The 23,992-nt window shown below is 43.1% G+C and overlaps 1 long non-coding RNA gene across 3 annotated transcripts; it reads left to right on the top strand.

The window, feature by feature from the left end:
• The first annotated feature begins 326 nt into the window (after window positions 1–326).
• On the top strand, window positions 327–4,774 carry LOC310691163. 3 transcript variants are annotated; one of them, XR_014518362.1, is made up of 3 exons: window positions 327–2,275; window positions 2,356–2,767; window positions 3,569–4,774. It is a non-coding gene; the product is annotated as an uncharacterized lncRNA (long non-coding RNA). The 3 variants fall into 3 exon arrangements; XR_014518363.1 differs by having other exon boundaries at window positions 327–2,767; window positions 3,611–4,774; XR_014518364.1 differs by having other exon boundaries at window positions 327–2,767.
• Window positions 4,775–23,992: the final 19,218 nt, after the last annotated feature.

Raw genomic sequence — 23,992 nt, 5'->3', positions numbered from 1 at the left:
TCCAGATATATCGAAAACTTCTTCCATTCCTTTAGGAAAGTCTGGTCCTGCTGGTTCCGAATTTTCCCTGTTAGTCTCGCCGTTTCAGCTGTACAGTAATACCTTGGTTTACAGACTCTTCAGGTTGCATTTTTTTTGGGTTACGGACTGCCAAAACCCGGAAGTATGGGTTACTTCCGGGTTTTGGTGGTCGCACATGCGCAGAAGCGCTAAATCATGCTTTGTGAATGCGCAGAAGTGCTGAATTGCAACCTGCATGTGCGCAGATGCGCAGCTGCGGGTTGCGAATGTGCATCCCGCATGGATCACGTTTGCAACCCGAGCATCCACTGTATTGCTGTTCCTTATTGCTTTGGTGGTCCTCGAGCACTAGGAGCATAGTCTGGCCATATCTCTGGGCTATGCTACCTACCCACTGTGCATACCTGTGGACTCTGTAATAGAAAGAGATTGACAGTGCAGGAATGAGATGAATGAAAATAGACAGCTGTAAAGTGATAGAGGCTATTTTTGGTGTGCGTGTTTTCCCTTTATAATGGATGAGATTGTAGGTATAGGGGAGGGGAGGAGGAGATGTTACGAATTTGTTCCAGGTCCAGAGAAATGATGCTTGGCCACTGCTCCGACTCTGCATAATGGCAGAACATTGAGTCCAATCAAAGGAAGCAGACGTGATTCACTTGAGGCACACGTTCCCAAGAAGCACGCAGCTGTAGGTCGTCTTCCACTGTTATTGGCCAGCGAGTTCCAGGATCAGTTCAGTACCATGGAGGCTTACAAGCATATGACATGTAAAAATGTGCCTGTTGACATGGATATTTATTATCAGTGCTAGCAACAAGATTGTTAATCTGGTGTGTTTGCCAAAATCCATTTAAAATACATTGTGGAGTGAAGGGGGAGTGCTCAAATTGTATCAGGAGAAAACCTGGGTTTCTTATGCAATGAGCTCTGAAGAGGAAAGCTCTGTACCCATTTTCAGATGCATGAGGGACCGTCTGGCTGCATCCCAAGTACGCTCAGAAATAATTCCCACTCCAACCAGCTTGCAATCGTGTAGGAAGAGTCCCATGAAACTGTACGGTGTGGGAACTGTGCGGATGAGGGAAAAGACAATCATATTCTGACTAATTCAGTTATAATCCAAAGTGCTTCAGAGCTTCCAGTCAGAGAGGTCAGGGCTGGTGTCTAAAGTGTATACAGGTATTTTCTCCAGGTTACATGCCGACCATAATTACTTCAGCCTTGGCCAAATTCAGCTTCAACTGGCTCATATACAGCTTGCCATCCAACAGGGACAAGCACTGGATGAGCACTGGGATAAGATTTGTTACCGAGAAGCTGAGTTCAGCTGGAACTGTGCACATGCCATGAGACTATTTGCTTAAACAGATCAGGATTGTAGTACCTCAAGGACCTCCTCTCTCAATATGAACCTACCCGGACCCTGAGATCATCTTCTGAGGCCCTTCTTGGTGTGCCTCCTCCTCGAGAGGTCTAGAGGGTGGCAACACAAGAACAGGCCTTTTCTTCAGTGGCTCCACATTTGTGGAAAGCTCTCCCCAGGGAAGTTCGCCTGGTGCCTTCATTATATATATTTTAGGCAGCAGGCGAACATTCCTCTTCAACCAGGCCCTTGGCTGATTGACATCTGATTCCCTTTGAAATTGTGTTGGGGAGGGAGGGGTTATTGGGTTGTTCGTGTTTTTGTTTTCATAATTGTCCACAGCACCTTGGCCATATCTAATTCAAGTATTCACCCACTCATCCTTATCCAGTCATTTACTCCAGGAAACATTACAGTACATATCCCCCAACAATATGCTGCACTCAGAGATTGAAATAACTCTACATTGACATTGCCAGGGAAATGTCTCTACCTTTCCCCATGAATGGCATTCCAGTCACCTGGCTGTAAACTCTGATCCTTTGTGACCTCACTGCTACTTGGAAAACCATATTGTACTATGTAACGATGGCTCACTACAGTGGTACCTCCTCACTGGAAGGACAGATCCTGAAGCTGAGGCTCCAATACTTTGGCCACCTCATGAGAAGAGAAGACTCCCTGGAAAAGACTCTGATGTTGGGAAAGATTGAGGGCACAAGGAGAAGAGGCTGACAGAGGATGAGATGGTTGGACAGTGTTCTTGAGGCTACCAACATGAGTTTGACAAAACTGCGGGAGGCAGTGGAAGACAGGAGTGCCTGGCGTGCTCTGGTCCATGGAGTCACGAAGAGTCAGACACAACTAAATGACTAAACAACAACAGTGGTACATTGGTTCTCAAATGCCTTGGTACTCAAACACTGAAAACTCAGAAGTAAGTGTTCCAGTTTTCAATTCTTTTTCAGAAGCTGAACGTCCAATACTGCTGTCGGCTATTGTTTCCGGGGTGCCTGCTGTGGGATGTGAAACACAGAGCAGTCAAGTACAACATCCCTAGAGTGGACATAAAAAGGGGGTGTCTGGACCAGCCAGTCAGAACCTGTTTCCTCCTAGACTGGGACAGACTTCCTCTACATGTGACCAGAGGTGGGCGTGGCCTCACCTGTGCAGGTAACAAAAGCATAGGACTGGCCGCCATCTCTCTCTCTCTCTGACTACATTCGTCGAAGAAGCAACATCTGCTTAGCCTAAGATGCTCTCTTGGCTTCCAGACAAGAGAGGACAAAGGAGCTGTCTCCTTATGGGATAGTTTCCAGGTATATTACTTTTGTAACTTAAGTCTTCCTTCTGGGATCCATCTGTGAAAAGAATGAGTGAGTAAACTCTTTTTATACTTTTATAGAAGACTGTGTGGTGTCTATTCCTTTTATAATAATAATAATAAATTTTATTTATATCCCGCCCTCCCCAGCTGAGCCGGGCTCAGGGCGACTAAAGGGGGAATTGAAGGGACGCGGGTGGCGCTGTGGGTAAAACCTCAGCGCCTAATACTTGCCGATCGTATGGTCGGCAGTTCGAATCCCCGCAGCGGGGTGAGCTCCTGTCGTTCGGTCCCAGCTCCTGCCCACCTAGCAGTTCGAATGCACTCTTAAGTGCAAGTAGATAAATAGGGACCGCTTTATAGCGGGAAGGTAAACGGCGTTTCCATGTGGTGCGCTGGTGCTGGCTCGCCAGCTGCAGCTTCGTCATGCTGGCCACGTGACCCGGAAGTGTCTTCAGACGGTGCCGGCTCACGGCCTCTAGAGTAAGATGAGCATGCAACCCCAGAGTCGGACACGACTGGTCCGTACGGGCAGGGGTACCTTTACCTTTACCTTTAAAGGGGGAATTACCAAGTAACTTGTTTTAGAGGCTTTAGCGAGCCTGAGCAAACACATCTGCTGTGCAAGTTTTAAAAGGGGAATGTTACTCTGCTAAATTGTAGAAGTTGTTAACACAAGTTGGAAAGGATATAAGCAAACAATATATCCTCTCCTGCATCCCTGAACCTTCCCACACCTGCACCAATCAGAAGCTCCCTTTTGGTTCTCAAACATTTCAGAAGTCAATCAGACTTCTGGAATGGATTAAGTTTGGCACTTTTGTTTTTGCTATTTATTTTGCGTTTTTGCTTTTGAGGCATTTTCAGTTAATTTGCTTTTGTGACTGTGTGGAACCCAGTTCAGCTACCAATTGATTGACTGTGTGACTGCGGAAATGGATAAAAACCACCCATCCAAACAATGACTATCATCAGCGCAGGTAAGAAATTTTATTATTATTATTTTTATCATCTACAGTACTGTCTTATTTATTTTATAGTACAGTACATTGATTATTGCTTTCATTTTATGGATCAGTGGTCTTGTTAGATAGTAAAATTCATGTTAAATTGCTGTTTTAGGGGTTGTTTTTAAAAGTCTGGAAGGGATTAATCCCTTTTGCATTACTTTCTATGGGAAAGCGCGCCTTGGTTTTGGAACGCTTTGGTTTTGGAACGGACTTCCGGAACGGATTAAGCTTGAGAACCAAGGTACCACTGTACTTGATTTTTTTTTGAGGGGAAAGTCATGTAGGAGAAAGTCATGTGAGGGGTCACTTGTCCTTAGCCCTGTCTTTAACAATATCTTCTTTCTTATTAGAGTTACAGTGGTGCCTCGCAAGACGAAATTAATTCATTCCGTGAGTTTTTTCGTCTAGCGAATTTTTCGTCTTGCGAAGCACGGTGTCGGAAATGTTTTGGAAAAGCTTCAAAAATCACCAAAAACCTCAAAAAAGGCTACCACACCGCATTCTATGAGTTGCTCCTCGAAGTCAAGTCGCAACTGTATTAACGGTGTTAAGAAAAAGGAAACAAACTTGCAAAAAACGCAAGACGTTTTCGTCTTGCGAAGGAAGCCCATAGGGAAATTTGTCTTGCGAAGCAGCTCAAAAACCACAAAACCCTTTCGTCTAGCAAGTTTTTTGTCTTGCGAGGCATTCGTCTTGCGGGGCACCACTGTAATGCTTGTCATGAAGCCATTTGCTGAGAACGTGATAACTCTTGGGCTCCACTTTTTGAAAGCATTCTTGGGGCTTTTCCTAAATTCCCAGCAGAAACCTTCAGCTGCAACAACAACTCTTCATAATCGCAGTGCTATCAAAGAGTCTGAAAGATCTCATAAGCACAGAGAGCCGTTCTCTCTTGAGTTGCACTTCAGGTGAAAATAAGTCTGTCCAACTTCATAAGCGTTTTGTGTGTGTGTGTGTGTGTGTGTGTGTTTGAGCTGACTTCATTTGAGGTTAACTGGTTGACTCAGTGCCCAAAGAAGTTACTTTGGTTTCCTTAACTTTGAGAAATAGATTGGAACATTCCTTTAGAAAAAAAAGTTCTATTGAAATTCTGGAAGGAATCTATAGAATGGCTTTACATCACCCAGTTCTAAAAGGTAAGTAACTGAGAAGCTCCACGCTCGCTTTTTCTGCTAATTCCCGACATTCCTGCCCCCACACAATAAATACACCGGAAAGGTTTTAGAGATTCTGAGTGGTTCCAGTGAATTGACAGATTTACCTTGGTTTTAAAGTGAAGTGGACAGTAAATTGATCCAGTTCTTCTTGGCTGATTTATTGGTTCTTTAAAGACTGGAATAGCACATAAGAAAACACTATAGAAGGGAAGGTCATATTTTCTAACCTGCTGGTACAAAAATAGATTTTGTTCATTTGTCAGTAACAAATAGAACTAAATCTTTTTATCTACCTGCCAGGTTCCTCTTGGCTGAAATAAAGAACCCACAATTTTCTCTTCTTTAAAGGTATGAGCAATTAATCTTACAGAACATGGATGGGCTGGTAACAGTATCACATGCTCCCCTTTGAAAAACAATTCCAAACTAATCCCAAGGGTAAGGGTATTTTAAGGGTGCCATCCTGTGCACTCTTACTGGTAAGGAAGCACCATTAAAATCAGTGTGAATGAACTCTTAATAAACCTGTATAGGATTGTGCAGTGCACCCTCTGACCGTCTGATTCAAGATTTCAAAGGGCACCACCGAAAATGTCCTTCAAAGTCAATACGACATGGTGGTTATTTAAGGTGAACGAGGAATGTGCAAATCAAGACTATGCTGGTAAATTGTGTCCTCCCTAAAAGAGGGGACGTGTTGCTGTGAGACCTGGAGACTGACCTCCTGGTTGTGGGTGGGTATATTGGAAAGCCACACCACCTGATTGGTAGGTCCCTCGTTGCTGGGTTTAATCTGGCCAATGGGGTGCAGTCTAAACGGATCGAGGGACCAATATATACCTATGTACATGACCCAGAGCTTCCTCTTTTGGCTCGTGCATCAGAACACCCGCCCACCCATTTTTGAGATTGACCTTGCTATGCTGTTGTGTGTCGTCTGTCGTTGGGACAGGGGCATGGCAGGAATTAACCCACTTGGCTGATTGGCTGTTGCCATTTGGGTATCGCCTGCCGCATAGCAAATCGTCACAACTTGTAAGGTTGCAGATAGGCACTGGTTCAGGTGATAGGGATGGGAGAACGGTCTCGCCATCCCTATGTGAAGGGCATTCCGTTAAAGGAATCCAGGGACTCAACTTGGTTTGGTCAACCCCTTCTCGGGGGTGCCCGTGCCTGAGTCCAGGGGAGCATCTGAGGAGTGAACATAGTCTGTTCCCGGGCTTTTCACCTACCTCAGGTGTTCACCCTTGGCTGACCTATGCTGGAGCCCTGGGTCAAAGCTACCTGCAAGGGTGCATGGAGCTAGTCAAACCAGAGCCTATGCAACCAGTCACTTGCTGTAATCCATAAAGTTATGTCCTAAATTCTGCCAAAAAACCAAAACTAAAATTTGAGTCAAATGTGTTTTTATGTAGGGGAGAGATCTCTGGGTGTGAACACGCAAATGAGGGACAATGGGGTCAGATGCGAACAAAATGTAAGACAAATAATAAGTTCCTTCCTGTGCATATCTTAGAGTAGGTAAGAGTTGTGTATTTTGGAAGCTAGGTGCACCTTAACTTGGCATATTCTTAAAGCCCTTCCAGAGCAACGTTGTAAGGAACAATCCTCTCTTTCTATTTTGTATGTTCCAAATTCACACAAATGGAATTTCGGGACCCCGGGGGCAAAAGGAAATAGAGCTGCCAAAAAAGCACATCGACAAATTGGTGCTTGCCCGAAGTGAAGGGTATAAGGAGAAGAAAAGCTCCGAGGCTGTGACAGTGATCTCATAGCTGATAAATCACTTCTCCTTGTCAGTACAAAGGTAAAGGCATCCTGATTGACGTTTATAATCCCCCAGCAATCCTCTCCAGTTCCTGCTTCAAAACTTCCTTAATGGCTTCAGCTGTAGCTCGGGCAATGTTGAATGGGAAAGCTCCAGCACTCAATCCACAGAATACGTTGCACTAATAAAAATGTTCTTAACCTGCTTTCCCCCACTTGTCAGAATTTGACATTTTAATACAGAATCTGAGAAAGAGAGAGGGAGAGAGAGAGAGAACGAACCAGACCCAAATCAAAGGGTGCTTCCAGAGAGTCACTATGTTTTGCTGGAGGGATTCATGTGCATACCAGAAACTTATTTTTGTGCTTTTAAAGTGGATTAACGTCCTTTATTGCCCTAGAGCAACAAACCCACTTTTTCTAAAAACAAAACAAAAAACAAAACCTAGACTTTGTGGGAGTTAAGAAAGTGATGGGAAAATGCACTGAAAACTGTGGGATGGATGAATGAGGGGAAAGAAGACATAAAAACACCCTGGAGAGAAATGCAGATGAATGCCCTTTGTTGTGCAGCTGCCCCATAATAAAATCAGAATGATTTGTGCAAACAGGATGAATGCTGAATCAACAGGATGTCTGGTGGAGCTAATAATAATAATAATAATAATGATAATAATAATAATATATTATTATTTGTGTTTTATTGTATTTTTAATATTTTGTTGGAAGCCCCCCAGAGTGGCTGGGGAAACCCAGTCAGATGGATGGGGAATCCTAATAAATATATTGTTGTTGTTGGTGGTGGTGGTGTTGTGTGAGACCCCAGGGAGCAGATGGGGGGAAATCCTGAGATTCAGAGGAATCTCTTTATATGGATATATTTCTTGATTTTCTGTTTATAACTTTGTATTTGTAAAACCAATAAAAATGATTTCAAAGAAGAAGAAGAAAAGAAATGATTATCTAAAGGGGAAGAAATAACATGATGAAGGTACAATACTAAAAACCAGGAAGAAATGGAACAACCACATAGGTCCCCAACAACGATACAAGTATATCCAACTTTGAGGTAAAAAATGTTTCCTTCCAAATGTGCACATTTTAAAATGAAGTAGTAATTGGAACTTCTCTCATGCCTGAGGCACCTAATCCCTTATGGCCTTCACAATTAAAGTTGGGTAATTAAATATCTATTGAATGGTTTCAGTCTCTTTCCCACATTTCTGTGGTTCACATTTCTCTGGCAGCTCATTTTGGGTTCAGCATTTGAACATATTAATTAAAGTTTTTTTTATGATACGAAGACATCAGTTTAACGACTTGCGCAGACCCTGCAGAAGAAATAAGAACCTCACGGAGGGACTGCGAAAACCATTTAGCGGCAACAACAAACTTGGCAATCCTTACTGAGGAAAACGCTTTGGGACAGAGACATTTTATGGGGAGGGCTTTTAAACATGGGCAACAATAAAATTACACATTTTATTGGATGATTGGATCTCCTACGGGAAGGGGGATGTACATATCCTGCTATGGTCAAAAAAATCAGCAGCCTCGGTGATTGATTTAAGGCAGCTCATCTAGACATGATGGTCAGTGGTTTTCAATCTGTAGGGACTATTCAAATCCAGCGCAGCTGCTCAGTTTTATAACTCAAAAATATAGCTGTGTCCTGTGTTTATCAAGCAACAAACATGAACTTGAAAGCTGCTTCTGCTTTCAAAATTCTTAGTAGTATCCAGGGAGGACTGGTGGAAAATTGCTAGGAAAGCAGGTCTCTCTGCAGTTAAGACAGGATTATTATTAAGGAACTGTGGACAGAATATGAAAGGTGGCCCATGATTTGTGTTCCCACCCCAAGACGAGCACAGACTTTTCAGGAAAAAATGGTGTGAATACCCTGGGCATGGAAAAAGGGGAAATAATTCAGCTATTAGGTGTACCCCCAAGGCTGCGCTGGGATGATGAGAGTTGTACTTCAGAACAACTGGAAGGCACCATATTGGGGGAAATTGATGAATGCTATAAGCCACAGGGTAATAAGAGATATGAACTATAAGGACAGCAACGTTATAATCAACACCCAAATCTTACAGTTGCACAATATCCTTTAAGCTAGTTCTGCCGACCTCTGAGTGATCAGAAAACCCAAAGTATTCCCCCTCCCCAGTGAAGCAAATATATTTAGTATAGTAGAAGATCAAACCTATCCATTCTGAAGGAAATCAGCCCTGAGTGCTCACTGGAAGGACAGATCCTGAAGCTGAGGCTCCAATACTTTGGCCACCTCATGAGAAGAGAAAACAACCTGGAAAAGACCCTGATGCTGGGAAAGATTGAGGGCACAAGGAGAAGGGGACAACAGGATGAGATGTTGGACAGTGTTCTCGAAGCTACCAGCATGAGTTTGAGCACACTGCGGGAGGCAGTGGAAGACAGGAGTGCCTGGCGTGCTCTGGTCCATGGGGTCATGAAGAGTTGGACGTGACTAAACAACTAGACAACAACAATAGTATTTAGTTTTCAGATCAGAAAACTAATAGACCTACTCACTATGCGCCCACTCGACCACTTTCATCTGTGTAATTTAATCTGTGGTTTTAGTTTATAGTGTACACTTTTTACTGTTGCCTTTATCCATTTTGCTTTTTTATAAACCTGCTTTTAAACGTTTGTTTTCATTGACAATTCAATGTATATTTAAAATTTTAAGAAGAAGAAGAATGTTGTTATTGAGGCCACTTGGGGCAGCTTCCAACACATCTAAAAGCATAATGAAATATCAAACATTAACAACTTTCTGCCTTCAGGTGTCTTCTGTTTTATATTCTTGGAGATTTTATTTACATTCAAGTGTCATACAGACTTGCTTAAATAACTAACACAGTAAAGTTAAGTTCTAAAGAGGATAGCTGGATGGCTGGTACTGTTTGTGGCATGTCTATCACACCATAAAAACAACATCAAGGATAGACACTGTTGGATCGCGGCTCTCAGAAGGCCCCACTGCTGTTTTGCTGATGACCCAAAATCTTGGCTACAGCTACCTGGCTCCAGTGGTCCTCTCAGCACTGGGCCGTCACTGGTTTTCCTTCACCCATCTCTGGGCCCATGTCTGGCAAAACCCGGACATCATATGATGATAATGATTTGTTGAATTTATATACCGCCCTATACCCGGTGGCCTCAGGGCGGTTCACAGAATAAAATCAAGACATAAAACCACAAAATACATAATAAAAATAAAAACAACCATGCAATAAGCCCCACCCTCCCCAGCACATTTTAAAAGGGCATAGGATGTCAATCAGATCAACCAAAGGCCTGGTTAAAAAGGAACATTTTTGCCAGGCACCTAAAGGTGTATAATGAAGGCGCCAGGAGAACTTCCCTGGGGAGAGTATTCCACAGATGGGGAGCCACTGCAGAGAAGGCCCTGTTCTTGTGTTGTCACCCTCCGGACCTCTCAAGGAGGCACATGAAGAGGGGCCTCAGAAGATGATCTTAGGGTCCGGGTAGGTTCATATGGAAAGAGGCAGTCCTTGAGGTATTGCGTTCCAAAGCCAGCACTTTGAATTGGGCCCGGAAACTAATTGGTAGCCAGTGCAGTCAGACCAGGATCAGTGTAATATGCTCAAACCGTCTTGCTCCAGTGAGCAACCTGGCTGCTGAATTCTTCACTAGCTGAAGTTTCCGAACTGTCTTCAGAGGCAGCCCTATGCTTGCCATTTTAATTCCCCAGCCATGTCTCTGGAGCTCCAGCAGAGCATCACTTTAGGGGTCCAAAAGCGTTGTGGGGGAATTAAAATGGTGAACACACCCAGCAGTGCTTGCTGGCTTGACCAGCTTTAAAAGAGCAGGCACCAGCAACACCCACCTGTGCCTACCTGGTACTGTCTAAGTAAGGAGAGGGAGGGGGTCCACTATGGCAAACCTGGTGTCATGCCTGACAGGTATGAATAAGTCATTTAACGTGATGTAAAATGACAAAATATTGAAGAACATGGACCCCCCCCAACGCCACACTACACTTCCATAGGCAGTCAGTACATATTTTTTTCTTAAGTGAAGCGTAAGCTTTTATGGGCTACAGTTTGTTTATTATTTAATGACAGTCTGCTTCAGTGCTATGGTAATTCAAGTTGACATTAGTAGTTGTTTGATTGACAATGGACTCTCTAAGAATTTTTGTTGGTCTTACAAAAACCGCTTAGCTTCCTTTAAAGTTTATCTGGTATTTACCCTGAGCATGGAACTAAGTTTGCCTCAAATGTCACTTCAGGCAACATTTGGAAAATATAACCGAATATTGCTTTCCTCTGTGTTATATTTTGAGACCTTTATGTCACCAGTTTTACTTGTTTCCCTGTGAGTTGTGAATCTAATGGATGAATGTTGCCCCCCCTTACGCAAGATCCGAGATGAAGAGCTAAGCAAACCAGCTGGGATATCCATTTGTCTTCTGTTCTACTTATCAATAAATTTTAAAACACGTTCACAGCTGACATCACTCAAGCCACATGCAGAGTGAAGTTGTGCATTTGTTTTGGAAATTGCTGTAATTAAGGTTAAAGACAATAACTCAGCACTCGCCTGCCAAATTGTAGACAAACCATTACATTTTATGGGAAAGTCTGAACTGAAAAACAGATTTCCTCTACTGTTACTGGAAAATAGAACAAACTGGCCATCTTGCCCTATTAGCATGAGCAAAATACTAACTTGATTCCATAAAAGGAATGGCTCACCAAATGGGTAAGTTGACTCTCGGGGAGACACAACCACCATTACTCACTGACATTTCCCCCCTGCATACGACAGAACATTGTGGTTTAACTGAAAGCACTACTAACTGCAGCGGCGGGACACGGGTGGCGCTGTGGTCTAAATCACTGAGCCTCTTGGGCTTGCCGATCAAAAGAACAAGAAGAATTTGGATTTGATATTCCGCTTTATCACTACCCTAAGGAGTCTCAAAGCAGCCAACACTCTCCTTTCCCTTTCTCCCTAACAACAAACACTCTGTGAGGTGAGTGGGGTTGCGAGACTTCAGAGAAGTGTGACTGGCCCAAGGTCACGCAGCAGCTGTGGTGGAGCAGGGACACGAACCCGGTTCACCAGATTACGAGTCCACCGCTCTTAACCACTACACCACACTGGCTCTCTGGAAGATTGGTGGTTCGAATCCACTCCACAGTGGCGAGCTCCCGTTACTCTGTCCCAGCTTCTGCCAACCTAGTAGTTCGAAAGCACACAAGTGCAAGTGGATAAATAAGTACCGCTGTGGCGGGAAGGTAAACGGCGTTTCCATGCGCTCTGGCACTCATCACGGTGTCCTGTTGCACCAGAAGCGGTTTAGTCATGCTGGCCACAAGACTTGGAAATCTGTCTGTGGACAAACGCCGGCTCCCTCAGCCTGAAAAGACAGATGAGCGCCGCAACCCCATAGTCGCCTTTGACTGGACTTAACCACCCAGGGGTCCTTTACCTTTTATGTTAACTGCAAAAAAGGAATTCAGGAGATGATGAGACAAATTCTGAGGACTGCTCATGACAGCAGCCATTTCCTGCGGAAAAAATATCACCACAATCTAACCAGGTTCTTCCTAGCTCTGGCAGATATCTGGTACTTCTTCTCATCTCCTATCCTCCCACTAGATTAGAATTTCAGAATTCTAGGCATTAAATACCTGCCCCCCCCAAAAAAGTTGCAAAATGGCTCTTAACTCTGAGGCTTACTGGCTGGAGGAGCATGAGGGATTATAAGGGGTGTAACTAGAGCCACATAAATTTTCTCAGTTGGTGCACAGCCTGCCATTAGCATGGGAAGGAAAATTATGCACTCACTCTAATAAAAGTGACATGCAAACAATCAGCTACAAATGCTGGTCTTTAAAAGGTTGGCTCAAACAGCAACCACACCACTATAACTTAGTGCAGAAAAGCCCTCACTGAAATTTTGTTCTCCTTCTTAACAGGCTTCCTCAAACTCTGCCCTGTTTTGAGACTACAATTCCCATCATCCCTGACCACTGGTCCTGCTAGCTAAGGATCATGGGAGTTGTAAGCCAAAAACATCTGGAGGGCCGAGGTTGAGGAAGCCTGTTTTTTAGCATTTCTGAAGTACAGCTACCTTATTTTTAAGTATTCACAGATACAAGAATGCTCCCATGTTAACTATGTCTCTCTCCAATTAACTAGGGATATGCACTGAAGCCAGACAAATTTCAAACCCCAAGTTTAAGTGGGCTTGTTCAGAAAGATTTGAAGCTTGTCTGTGAGTGGGATCCATCTGGTTCTGCTCCAAACAGAATCAGGGGCCGCCCAAGTGATTCAAGGATATTAAAGCTGTGCAGCATGTCTGCAAAAACTGAGACATTTCTCTGCAAGCTTTCCATGTAAGGCAAATGCTAGAAAGGAGGTGGGGAAAAGAGAGATTCTTCTGTGACTGACAGGACTAACCTCTAATCAGAGAGAATGATTTCACTGGAGGTCTCTGATCATAGTGGATGCTGAAGTACGGTACTCTATCAGCTTGTTATTGCCCTGTGCCAACCTAGCAGTTCGAAAGCATATCAGGGCAAGTAGATAAATAGGTTCCGCTGCGGCAGAAAAATAAATGGCATTTCCATGCGCTCTGGTTTCCATCACGGTGTCCTGTTGTGCCAGAAGCAGTTTAGTGACCTGGAAAGCTGTCTGTGGACAAACACCGACTTCCTTGGCCGCAACCCCATAGTAGCCTTTGACTGGACTTAACCATCCAGGGATCATTTATCATAGTTTTACCTGTCCTTTGCAATTTGGAAGCTCTACTAGTCATGTTTGCTTGACAAATGCTGGACTTTCTGTCTGTGCTACTCCTATTCAATAATGATAATAATAATAACCATCATCATCATCATCTGCACTTTTGATTGGTTAAAAAACTTCCCAATACACAGATTTCTTCAGATGTCTTCTAAAGGTTGTATAGTTACTTATCTCCTTGGGTCAGGCATCACATAACTCCATACCCTCCAACATTTCTCCAATGAAAATTGGGGTATCCTACCATACCGTCCAACATTTCTTCGATAAAAATAGGGGTGTCCTAAGGAAAAAGTGGGACATCTGATCAAATCAGAAATGGAAACGGCTTCTGTAGATCCAGGACTGTCCCTGGAAAATAGGGACACTTAGAGGGCCTGCTACCTATCCACACAACTACTCCTGTCAAAATAAACTTTGAGCTTCGTTTCTATAACTGTTGGTGTCAACTGAGCCAAATGCAAGTCTGATACTGTCCCTCACCCTCATTCCTCATAAACATGACTCCTTAACCCAGGCTTCCTCAAACTCGGTCATTCAGATGTTTTGAGACTACAATTCCCACCATCCCTGACCACTGGTCCTGCTAGCTAGGGATCATGGGAGTTGTAGGCCAAAAACATCTGGAGGGCCCAGTTTGAGGAAGCCTGCCTTAACCTCTGCACCTACCTATCTTTTGCAATATTGCAGGTTACTTTCCTATAGCAGGTTACTTTCAAGAGCGAACACCATTTTCAGGAGAGGAAGAGAAAGCCTTTTTGTTCTTTTAACCAAAATTAACTTCAGAGGTACATAGTGCAACACCAACACCATCTTGGCATCTGTCCTGAAGTTTGGCAGGCTTCTTACCTCTCTGAGACAAGCTCTTTTCATGCAAATCTTCCACAAAACAACCAGGGAGATCAAGATAACTTTTTTTTTTAAGCTATCCTAGGGCTGCCCTTGTAGGAAAACCTCTGCAACTTTCCTTCTGAAAGTTGGCAGTATTCATCCCCTCAGATGGGATTCCCATAACACTTGCAAATCTCATCTGATTCACCCCCCCCATTTTTTTTTTTAAGCTGTAAAGGATTCCCTTAAAAATAAATAAATCAAGCATTAAAAGCACTTGGCACAAAATGTTCTTTACCTATTTGTCTGGGATTTGGAAGGTTCTAGGAGTTAAGTATCATCTAATTCTATCAAAGAGAAAAAAGGATATAGATTTCCCCCCCTTTTCCCCCTATGAGAGTGAATGGACAAACATGAAGGTTTGGTTTTTCTGAACTAGATTTTGGATTCAGACCCAAGCTAAATTGTGCAACATCTGAATCAGTCTGAACTGAGCTGGGTTGTTTCCAAAATGTTTGAACTGGGGTCTGAATTTAACTGTGTGTATACCTCTTTTTAAAAAAGAAAAACTCCAGTAGTGTTTTGTGTGTGTTTAAATAAGCATTGGATTTAAAAAAGGAAAGGGGAAAAAGTGAACAAAAGTCAATATAGCTTTGGATAACTCAATACAAACTAATCTGAATTCTAGATTATCCGCTCTAAAGACATTTCTTTGCCATAATCTTGCTTTACTTTAGTGCAACTTCAAATTACAAAAGAACACAGGCCAAGGAGATTATTAAAAGTATATTTCAAACCCAGTCCCTCAGTTTTGTTTGCTTTTAGGAAAACCCTTTTCCTACAGCAATTTTTCTTCCATTTCAAACATGAACTTGGCCCTGACTTCTATTTGATTTTCCATTTGATTTTGGCTCTTTTTGAAGTCTCCCCCACCTTATGTCTATGGATTTTTTCACTTCTACTTTCCATCACCAGAGTGCAAATATTCTCGTGACTTTGGTTCTCTTGGATCCACAGTTAATCTGCTTCTTAATAAGAGTATTTTCGGCGTTACCAGGCAAACCATATCCACTTTATGTAATCTTTCTACAACCCTTTTTAATCCAGTCTTGTAATTGGCTCACTGGAACATCTGTCCAGGTCAGTGTAAACTCCTGAAGCACTAGTGTGAATTTATATTTTGAAAAATTCCACAATGTGTGGACAGACACATTGAGGTCAGCCAGACTCAGAAAGGATGGGAATAACTTTGTCCCATAGGAACATAGGAATCCACCTTTTGCTAAGTCTATCTAGCTCAGTATTATCTACATGGCAGCAGCTCTCCAGGATATTAAGCCCATTCCATTTCCACACCTATCTGCCAATAAAATACAAAAAATAACATTCTTTTTCCTGTGTATTCCCCCGCCACCTAAAATATATAATTTTGTATGCATTATACCCTAAAGTATATATATATTTTTGCATCCATTTCCTCTAAAATAAACCTCTAGGTGCACATTTAACCCGAGGCACACTTTTTGTGCATTTTGGTTCATCTTTTTAAGATGAGAACTGTATTGCAAAATTCAGAGAAGTGCAAAAACCAAAGGATAACTGCATTCTGCCACATTCGTCTCAGAAATGTGAATCAGGTTGCGTCACTTACAAACAGTGGACTCAGCTATACAACTTCAAAAAAACCGTTGTGAGTACGTTTTAAGTGCAATATACAATGTGACATTGGATGGCAATGGTGAGCCTTATGGAAAATTCAATGTATTTTTTAAAAACGTATTTTTAAAAAAAGCATTTGTGGAACGTTTTTTATATGTGTGTAGATTCCACCTTGGACCAAAGAAATCCTAGTTACATATCCTTCTGTGCTTCCTCTGAGATAGCAAACTCTTATTATTTCTACTTTATAATAAAAGATATACCATTACTCATATCATACCTTGAGGAATTCCACATTCTACCCTTTCACACAGACCCAACACAATAGACTGTCATTAGTCAGTCCCCAAACCAATTCTAAATGAACCCCTGTAGTCCATCATCAATAGCGATGGCTGGGTTAAAAGTTAGCAGTTAAAATCAATTCTGTTGCCACTCCTTTGTCATTGTGTCTTAGAATGACACCATTGACCAATGGCACCCTTGTGGCCTACCACAACAAATTAAAGTTCACAAAGTTATTTAGGATAATAAATAATGTTACTTGTAAACCGAGTAACATTGATCTGGAAGTGATTTACGAGAGGATAAATACGGGCCTCCAGGAGGCTCCGCTTCTGAGTCAGTTTTTCTTCATTAATTGAAGGCACATTTCTGCATGTCTGAGAAACATTTGATATTAACTAGGGCTCTACCAAATGGTCAAGAATGGTCCTGTCAGAAACCTGCCTTTTCCTTGTTTCATATCTGTTTACAGTTGCAATCATCCACAAGCCCAATACCATTTCCCCAAGTCTTCTTGGTTCTGGGGACCCTGATTCCAGGAACCCCATCTATCTCACTCCATGCGAACCCAATAGCATTGCGTCACCAGGGAGCCAATTTGTTTTCAGATTACTCCATTCAGAGTGAGGGTGGAAAGCATAAAGCTTTCTTTGCATGCCCTCCTGAGAAACCACAAAAGAAGTGCTTTTTGTTTTCTTTCCCCCCCAAAGAGCATTTCCTCCATTTTCTTTCAGCCTGAATGAGATAACCTTTAAGATTTGCCTGACCACATAGGTAAAACGTAGGTTCTTGTTTTAAGTATTATGCAACCAACAATGATGCCAAAGTTCAAAATGGGAGAGCAGATGAAAATTAACTTCCCCAGTCTGAAATCCCCAGTTCCATTATTTACCAAGCCCAACCTGCTCTTTGACATTTAGGTCTACCTCATAATGGTTTATCAGGCCCCAGTTCTTCCTACTGCTGATCCACACATCTCCGTTATTTACTCTTGGAGCCCAGTGGCTGGTAGGATGGGTAGTAGCAGCATAGCCCTCATCTGTAAGGCCTGGACGCTCACATAGAACATCAAATGATGCCTTGGACTATGAAAAATACCTCCCAAAGAATTTCACCATCATATCGTGTCCACTTGAACATCTCCTCTGCTCCACATGGAGATCTAAGCCTTAAGAAGAGGACTCCACCTCTGTCACCAGCCATCTGCCCTCACCAGTCTCATCTTCCCCGTTGACAAGTTTTGAGAAAGAAGGGACTCGTTCTCCTAGGCTTGGAACTCACAAAAATCGCAAGCGCTCCGGGGGGGGGGGGGAATCATCTGAAAATTCTCTGAGAAAGTTGAGGAAAAGCCAAGCCAATTATGAAGTGAGACAGCAGGGTAGGGGGGTTGGACTTACATTGCTACATGTAACACAAAGCTTTGTTATCTTTGTTGGGTTTGTAAAGAATTCATTTTGTCTTGTTTATCTTTGCTGTTCCTCTTTAGCGAGGGCATCATCAGAACCTGACAGAGCATCTTGATGCAAAAGCCTTTCCCAGCTCCAGTTCTCAGTGTATCAGATGAACAATAAGTAGAAACATCCATTTGTAGGGCAGACCTTGGGTGTTTTCCTTGCTTATTTCATGTCTTTACGGTCCTTTCCTCAGGGCGCTTCTCATGCATTTTGTTGGTCAACTTTGAAGCAGAACCGGGCATTTCAGGTTTTCATCAATGCATATATTCTGTATTTATGGTTGATTGTCCAGTGGATAACATTTGCGTTTTAATCAGTTATGGAATGCAGAATATTATTTCAGCCCCCTCCCTATGTGGGAAGGGGGCTCATCAAAACTGGAGCCAGGAGTTCAAAGACTTGCAACTCCACTGACTTTAAAGTATCGTATTTTTTGCTCTATAAGACTCACTTTTTCCCTCCCAAAAAGTAAGGGGAAATGTGTGTGCATCTTATGGAGCGAATGCAGGCTGCACAGCAGCTATCCCAGAAGCCAGAACAGCAAGAGGGATCGCTGCTTTCACTGCACAGCGATCCCTCTTGCTGTTCTGGCTTCTGAGAGTCAGAATTTTTTTTTTCTTGTTTTCCTCCTCCAAAAACTAGGTGCGTCTTGTGGTCTGGTGCGTCTTATAGAGCGAAAAATACGGTAATTACAAGGTCTCTCTTAATGTGGGTTTGTGAATTCTCTCAGCATTGCTGAATATAGACAAGATGGGGGAGAAATTTGAGTCAGTTCGCAATTAAAGGAGAATCTATCAAATTTGCACTTTTTGAAGCAATACAAGAAACGAAACATAGCCATCCTCAAAAACTCATGCTTATCCCATTTTGTGATGTTGTATTAGTGACGCACTGACTCGATATTAGTGAAAATAACATATAAAAAGGCATTATGTTAGGGAAATTGCTTGCAAAACTGTGCACATTAATCAAAACTGCATACAGAAATATGTTCATGAGGTGAAAATTGCACCAGTGAATTTTCATGAGATGTTTTTAAAAATAAAAAAGTCACAAATTGCAGGGGAAATGTGGACAATTGAAATTAAATTTTCAAAAAAAAAAAAAAGATAACTGAGAGTGGGATGGAAGGACCTATCAATTCCCAAGAAAGAATTTGGAAAAAGCTGTATCAGCATGTTAATATAAGGGGCTGTCATGCAAGCCTCTCTTTTGCTTTTATGCATATCCGAAATCAGTGGCTGTCAGAAAGCTGATAAACATATTTGTGGTGGGGCAGATCTGATGATAGGTTACCAAAGACAGAACTCCTAATACTCTGCAAGTCTTCATTTGCACTTTATTGTAATTTTTTGTGTGAAAACTAACCAAAACTCTGATCCATTAATTCATACCTGTAATCTGATTTTCACAGCCCCCAAAGTTAGAAATACTTGGCATGGTAAAGCCAAAATCATTGTTGACTGGAGAAGGATGGGACTTAAATCCTTGACTTGGCCAATGTAGTGATGTCATGGTGATGCAGTGATGTCATCACACCACTGCAGTTTGAAGTGAGCTGTCAGTGAAATAAATATTGCATTGCAAAGCAGAAGGAGGGGGAGGAGTGGGTGGAGGTTGTGGTTTGATAGGGAAAGAGCAGAAGCTCTAGCTACTAGGCCACATTTATATTTGGTTTGCAGTAGTTTCCTTTCAACAACAGCTTGCTCATCTTACAAAACTCTGTACCCCAGTGTGCCTCATATTAAATGTTGCTAGATGACAGCACACTTACATAAATTGGCTTGAGACAAGAGCATTAGCGAGTCTGCTTGACCACATTGTGAGGAAATCTGTTATAAAATCTTTCTAAACAAGTCGGTGTTGCCAAATCAAACAGAGCTACAGTTTTTACAGGATAAATTCTCTCTCCCGCCGTTACCTCTGTACAATGGTTCTGAACCATTTATGCAAGGGCTGGGGGAGGTTGATGGAGTGATATCATGCAACACTCAGTTTGAAACCGAGCTTATCGACCACTCCGTTTGATCCTGCATCAGTCCCACAAGCAAAATATAGCACAATACCCATCACCGAGTTTAGCAGAGACCATGGGATTCTGAATACAATGGGCACAAGGGGAATATTTTCAGGAAGGAGGTGGCAAGCAGGGTGTGGGTGTGGGTGTCACTCATATAACTGAGCTATGCAGCTTTTGGCACTCTTTTTGGTCCAGTTGCTTCGCCCAAGATTTCTCATCCTCTTTTTAAAAAAAGAAACCCATTTGCCATCAATTAATGAGAAAAGAGATTGCATTTGAAAACTACAATCATACCTCATGTTACGTTTGCTTCAGGTTGCGCATTTTCAGGTTGCATCCTGCAGTGACCCGGAAGTACCGGAAAGGGCTACTTCCGGGTTTCGCCGCTTGCGCATGCGCAGACACGCAAAATGACATCACACGCATGCACAGAAGCGGCAAATCGCGACCCGCGCACGTGGAGACGCAGATTGCTTTCTACTCATGTTGCGAACGGGCCTCTGGAACGGATCCCATTCGCAACCAAAGGTACCACTGTATCATAGCAGAGAGAAACCTGTTGTGAAATTATGGGTGCAGTATTGTTATTTAAATGCATGCTTCCTTTATTTTTCAGGTGGCCAAGAGAAGCCTCATTCAGTGTAATTTTACAAATCATCTTACCAGTGGTCTCTACTGTACAGCCTTCCTGGGTGCCTCCACTTCAATTAAGTCCCAGGGGAATACCGTATTTTTCGTTCTATAGGACGCACATTTTCCCCTCCAAAAATTAAGGGGAAATGTGTGTGCATCCTATAGAGTGAATGCAGGCTGTGCCGCTAAGCCCAAAGCCAGAACAGGAAGACGGAGCACTGCGGAGCGCTCCGTCTCGCTGCTCTAGCTTGGGGACGGCTGCGTGCCTTCACCCCGCTGTCCTGCAGAAGCTAGCAAGGCTGTTCCCAAGCCAGAACAGCAAGACGGAGGGCTCCGTCTCGCTGCTCTAGCTTGGGGATGGCTGCGCGCAAACCTCTGCAGGGCAGCAGGGCGCTGCGCTCCAAAGGCTTCAGGGATCTTTGAGGCTGGCGGTGGGGGAAAGCAGCCGCCAGCCCCACAAGCTCTGGTGAATGTACCTTGAACGCACCTTGTTTTAGAGGGGGAGAACAAGAAAAAAAAATTCCCTGTTCTCCCCCTCCTATGGTCCGGTGCGTCCTATGGTCCGGTGCGTCCAATGGAGCGAAAAATACGGTACTTTCTCCCAGGGGGGCTTTTTCAGACCAGGAAGCTGGGGAGGTTGCAGAGCATTGGAGAAATATTTTGATTGATACATGAACTGCATACATACACTGCCTTTCTGCCAAGGCACCCGAGGTGATTTACAATGTTAGAATACCAGAACAAATAAACAGCATATTCAGAAGCCTCTCAGGCTGACTGATGATGGTCTTTTCAGGAGCTGATAGCACAACCAACTTCCAGACTGGAAAGGTAAAAAGCATACAATACCTTTGGTGGGCTCAAATCAAAACTTTGCACCCAGCAGTTACAAAGAAATACCTTTTTTAAAAAAATAATAATACTTTTTATTAGGTTTTAAATAATTTTATACATATAAAACATAACCTTTTCAAACATTCAAATACAAGTTTCTTTTGAACCTTCAGAACTCCTTCCCTCCCTCCATGGATTCCATATTTAAATTTAAGTTTGCTGCATCTTTTACCAATATCTATCTATTAATTAACCATAATTATCATAAACAATTCCACATTGCAAGTGTCCTTACATCCCTGCCAAACATTTTAACCATTTACAGTGGTCTTTTAAGTAAATTACAAATTTACTCAGTCCTTAGTACAGTGGTACCTCGGGTTACAGACGCTTCAGGTTACAGACTCCGCTAACCCAGAAATAGTACCTGAGGTTAAGAACTTTGCTTCAGGATGAGAACAGAAATTGCAGGGCGGCAGCGGGAGGCCCCATTAGCTAAAGTGGTACCTCAGGTTAAGAACAGTTTCAGGTTAAGAACGGACCTCAGGAATGAATTAAGTTCTTAACCCGAGGTAGCACTGTAAATACTTGATCTTCCTGGTTTTGGATCTTCCCCGTCAGTTTAGCCATCTCCACATACTCCATCAGTTTCATCTGCCATTCTTCTTTTGTTGGGGCTTCTCTATCCTTCAGTTACAAAGAAATACTTGAGTGTCCTGAAAACGAGGAAGGAAAATAGAATCCCTCTCTGCAGGAGAAGAACTTTAGAAAAACCAGAGGATGAATATTGGCACAGCGCTGGTTTGGACTTTTCTACAGCCTGATTATTTGGAGCATAAGCAAAGGGAGTGGCGAGGTTTGTGAAAAGGAAAGATAATTTGTTGTTGCATTCTACAAAAGCCACGTTGGTAAGAAACTCATTTCTGTCTATGTAGTATGAGCACTCAGACTTTCCAAATCCACAAAGATTTCCTTCTGAGAACATGGGAACTTTGCAGACCGTCCCCATGAGGCTTGCTGATCTAGTCCTGATGTACTTTGGCTCTGATCTGCAACTCACTCAACCCACTGAACTTAATTAGTGGGATCCAGAGTGATGTTCTGCAAAAAGCAACAGAAAGGCTGGGTTGACTTTGTGACTTCATTGTTAAGTCAAACGGCTTGTGTGCAAATACCTCCAGCTTAAATGGTTTGCGGATTTCTATTTATTTGCATGTGTTTATAGGAGAATTTCTACCCCGCTCTTCATCATACGATCCCCAAGTGAGCGATAATGCAGCGAAACAACACTAAAATAAAACCGATTCAGCCGAATTTACAAAAGAAGGTGAAAATGTGGGGTGTCATTAAAAGCGTTTGGGGAGCTACAAATGGGTTACTCCCTTGTAGTAGTGATGGAATGAACTTCCATTGCTGGGCCCCTATGGTTGCTTGAAGGGACATAGTCACAATGTACATATTGTATATGGTTGCAGTGTACAGATTGTAACTGGCTCTCAAGCTGGAACTCAAAATAAGGCTGCTTCCTTGAAAGGAAACCAACTGCAGGCAGTGTTGTGGTGCTGTTTACTGGTTTCCCAATGTGGAGGTCACTGCTGGTAACTGAACGAGAGGAGGAGGGAGACGGCGGGGAGATTAGCCCAGGGTGGGTGCAGTGTCAGGCTGGCTCCACCCTTCCCTCTGCTCCTTGCCAACCTCCCTGTCTCCTCACACTTCTGCCTCTTTGTTGTCAACAAGGACCTCCTGTCAGGCTCCAGGGAATCCTATCCCTCCCACGGTGACAGCAAAGAAGCAGATAAAAAGAAGAAGAGTTCTTACCAAATAGTTTATTCAATAATCACAGCGAGAGACATTTCTCCAAGTAAAGTCCCACCCCTCTACTATTCTACATCACCCCTGCGTTGGCTCATCCGAGCTTTCTGTCTCTGAGCTCTCTGTTCTACTACCCTCAATGCCAGCCTAGTTTTGGGAGAGGGTGGGTCAGGAATGCTTTCCAATGGCACTGAGTCTGTCAGCTGTCTCTCCCCTGGTTCTCCTCCTCCTTCCTGCTGTTCCTCTTCCAGTATTTCCCAGCTTCTCCCCTCTGCAGCCTCTGAACTATGACCTTCTGCAAACCACTGTTCTAAATCTATAGTGTTCTCCTGTTCTCAGGAAGGTTAAGGAGAAGGGGGGAGTGGCCCCCACCATTCCTCATCTGTTCAGCCCCTGACACCTCCACATGGTAGGCAATGCCACTATACTTTTCTCCACCCTGTCAGATGTTACTGCAGGTAACTCCCTCAAAATCAAAAGGACATAACTTCAGAGGAATATGTTTAGGATGCAAGCTTTCCCCAAAGTCTTTTTCTTCATCTTTGGTGATCACTCGTAGCCGAGTAAGATTGTCTTCCATGAACACAGTTTTAACCATGAGTCTGTAAGTGACTGTGGAGGCCAATTCTGGATTCACATGTCCTTCCACATAGATTTCTGGGCAGGAATTGATCATGGTGAGGGTTTGCCAAGTGTGCCTTCCTCTTAGCATGTTTCTCCCTTGCATCCTGAGTTCGAGTGTCTTCAAAGCCCATGACACCTTTGGTAAAGGCTGTTCTCCAACTGGAGCGCTCGCAGGCCAGTGTTTCCCAGTTGTCAGTGTTTATACTACATTTTTAAAGATTTGCCTTGAGAGAGTCTTTGAACCTCTTTTGTTGACCACCAGCATTACGCTTTCCATTTTTAAGTTCGGAATAGAGTAGTTGCTCTGGAAGACAATAATCAGGCATCCGCACAACATGACTTCCTCGAAGTACAATCATTCTGCCTACTAGTCTCCTCCGAGTTTCTT

The sequence above is a fragment of the Podarcis liolepis genome (genome assembly GCF_965112155.1).
Source record: "Podarcis liolepis genome assembly, chromosome: 1".
NCBI lineage: Eukaryota > Metazoa > Chordata > Lepidosauria > Squamata > Lacertidae > Podarcis > Podarcis liolepis.
The sequence above is the reverse complement of the archived record's forward strand: the minus strand, read 5'-3'. Positions and strand labels throughout refer to the sequence as shown.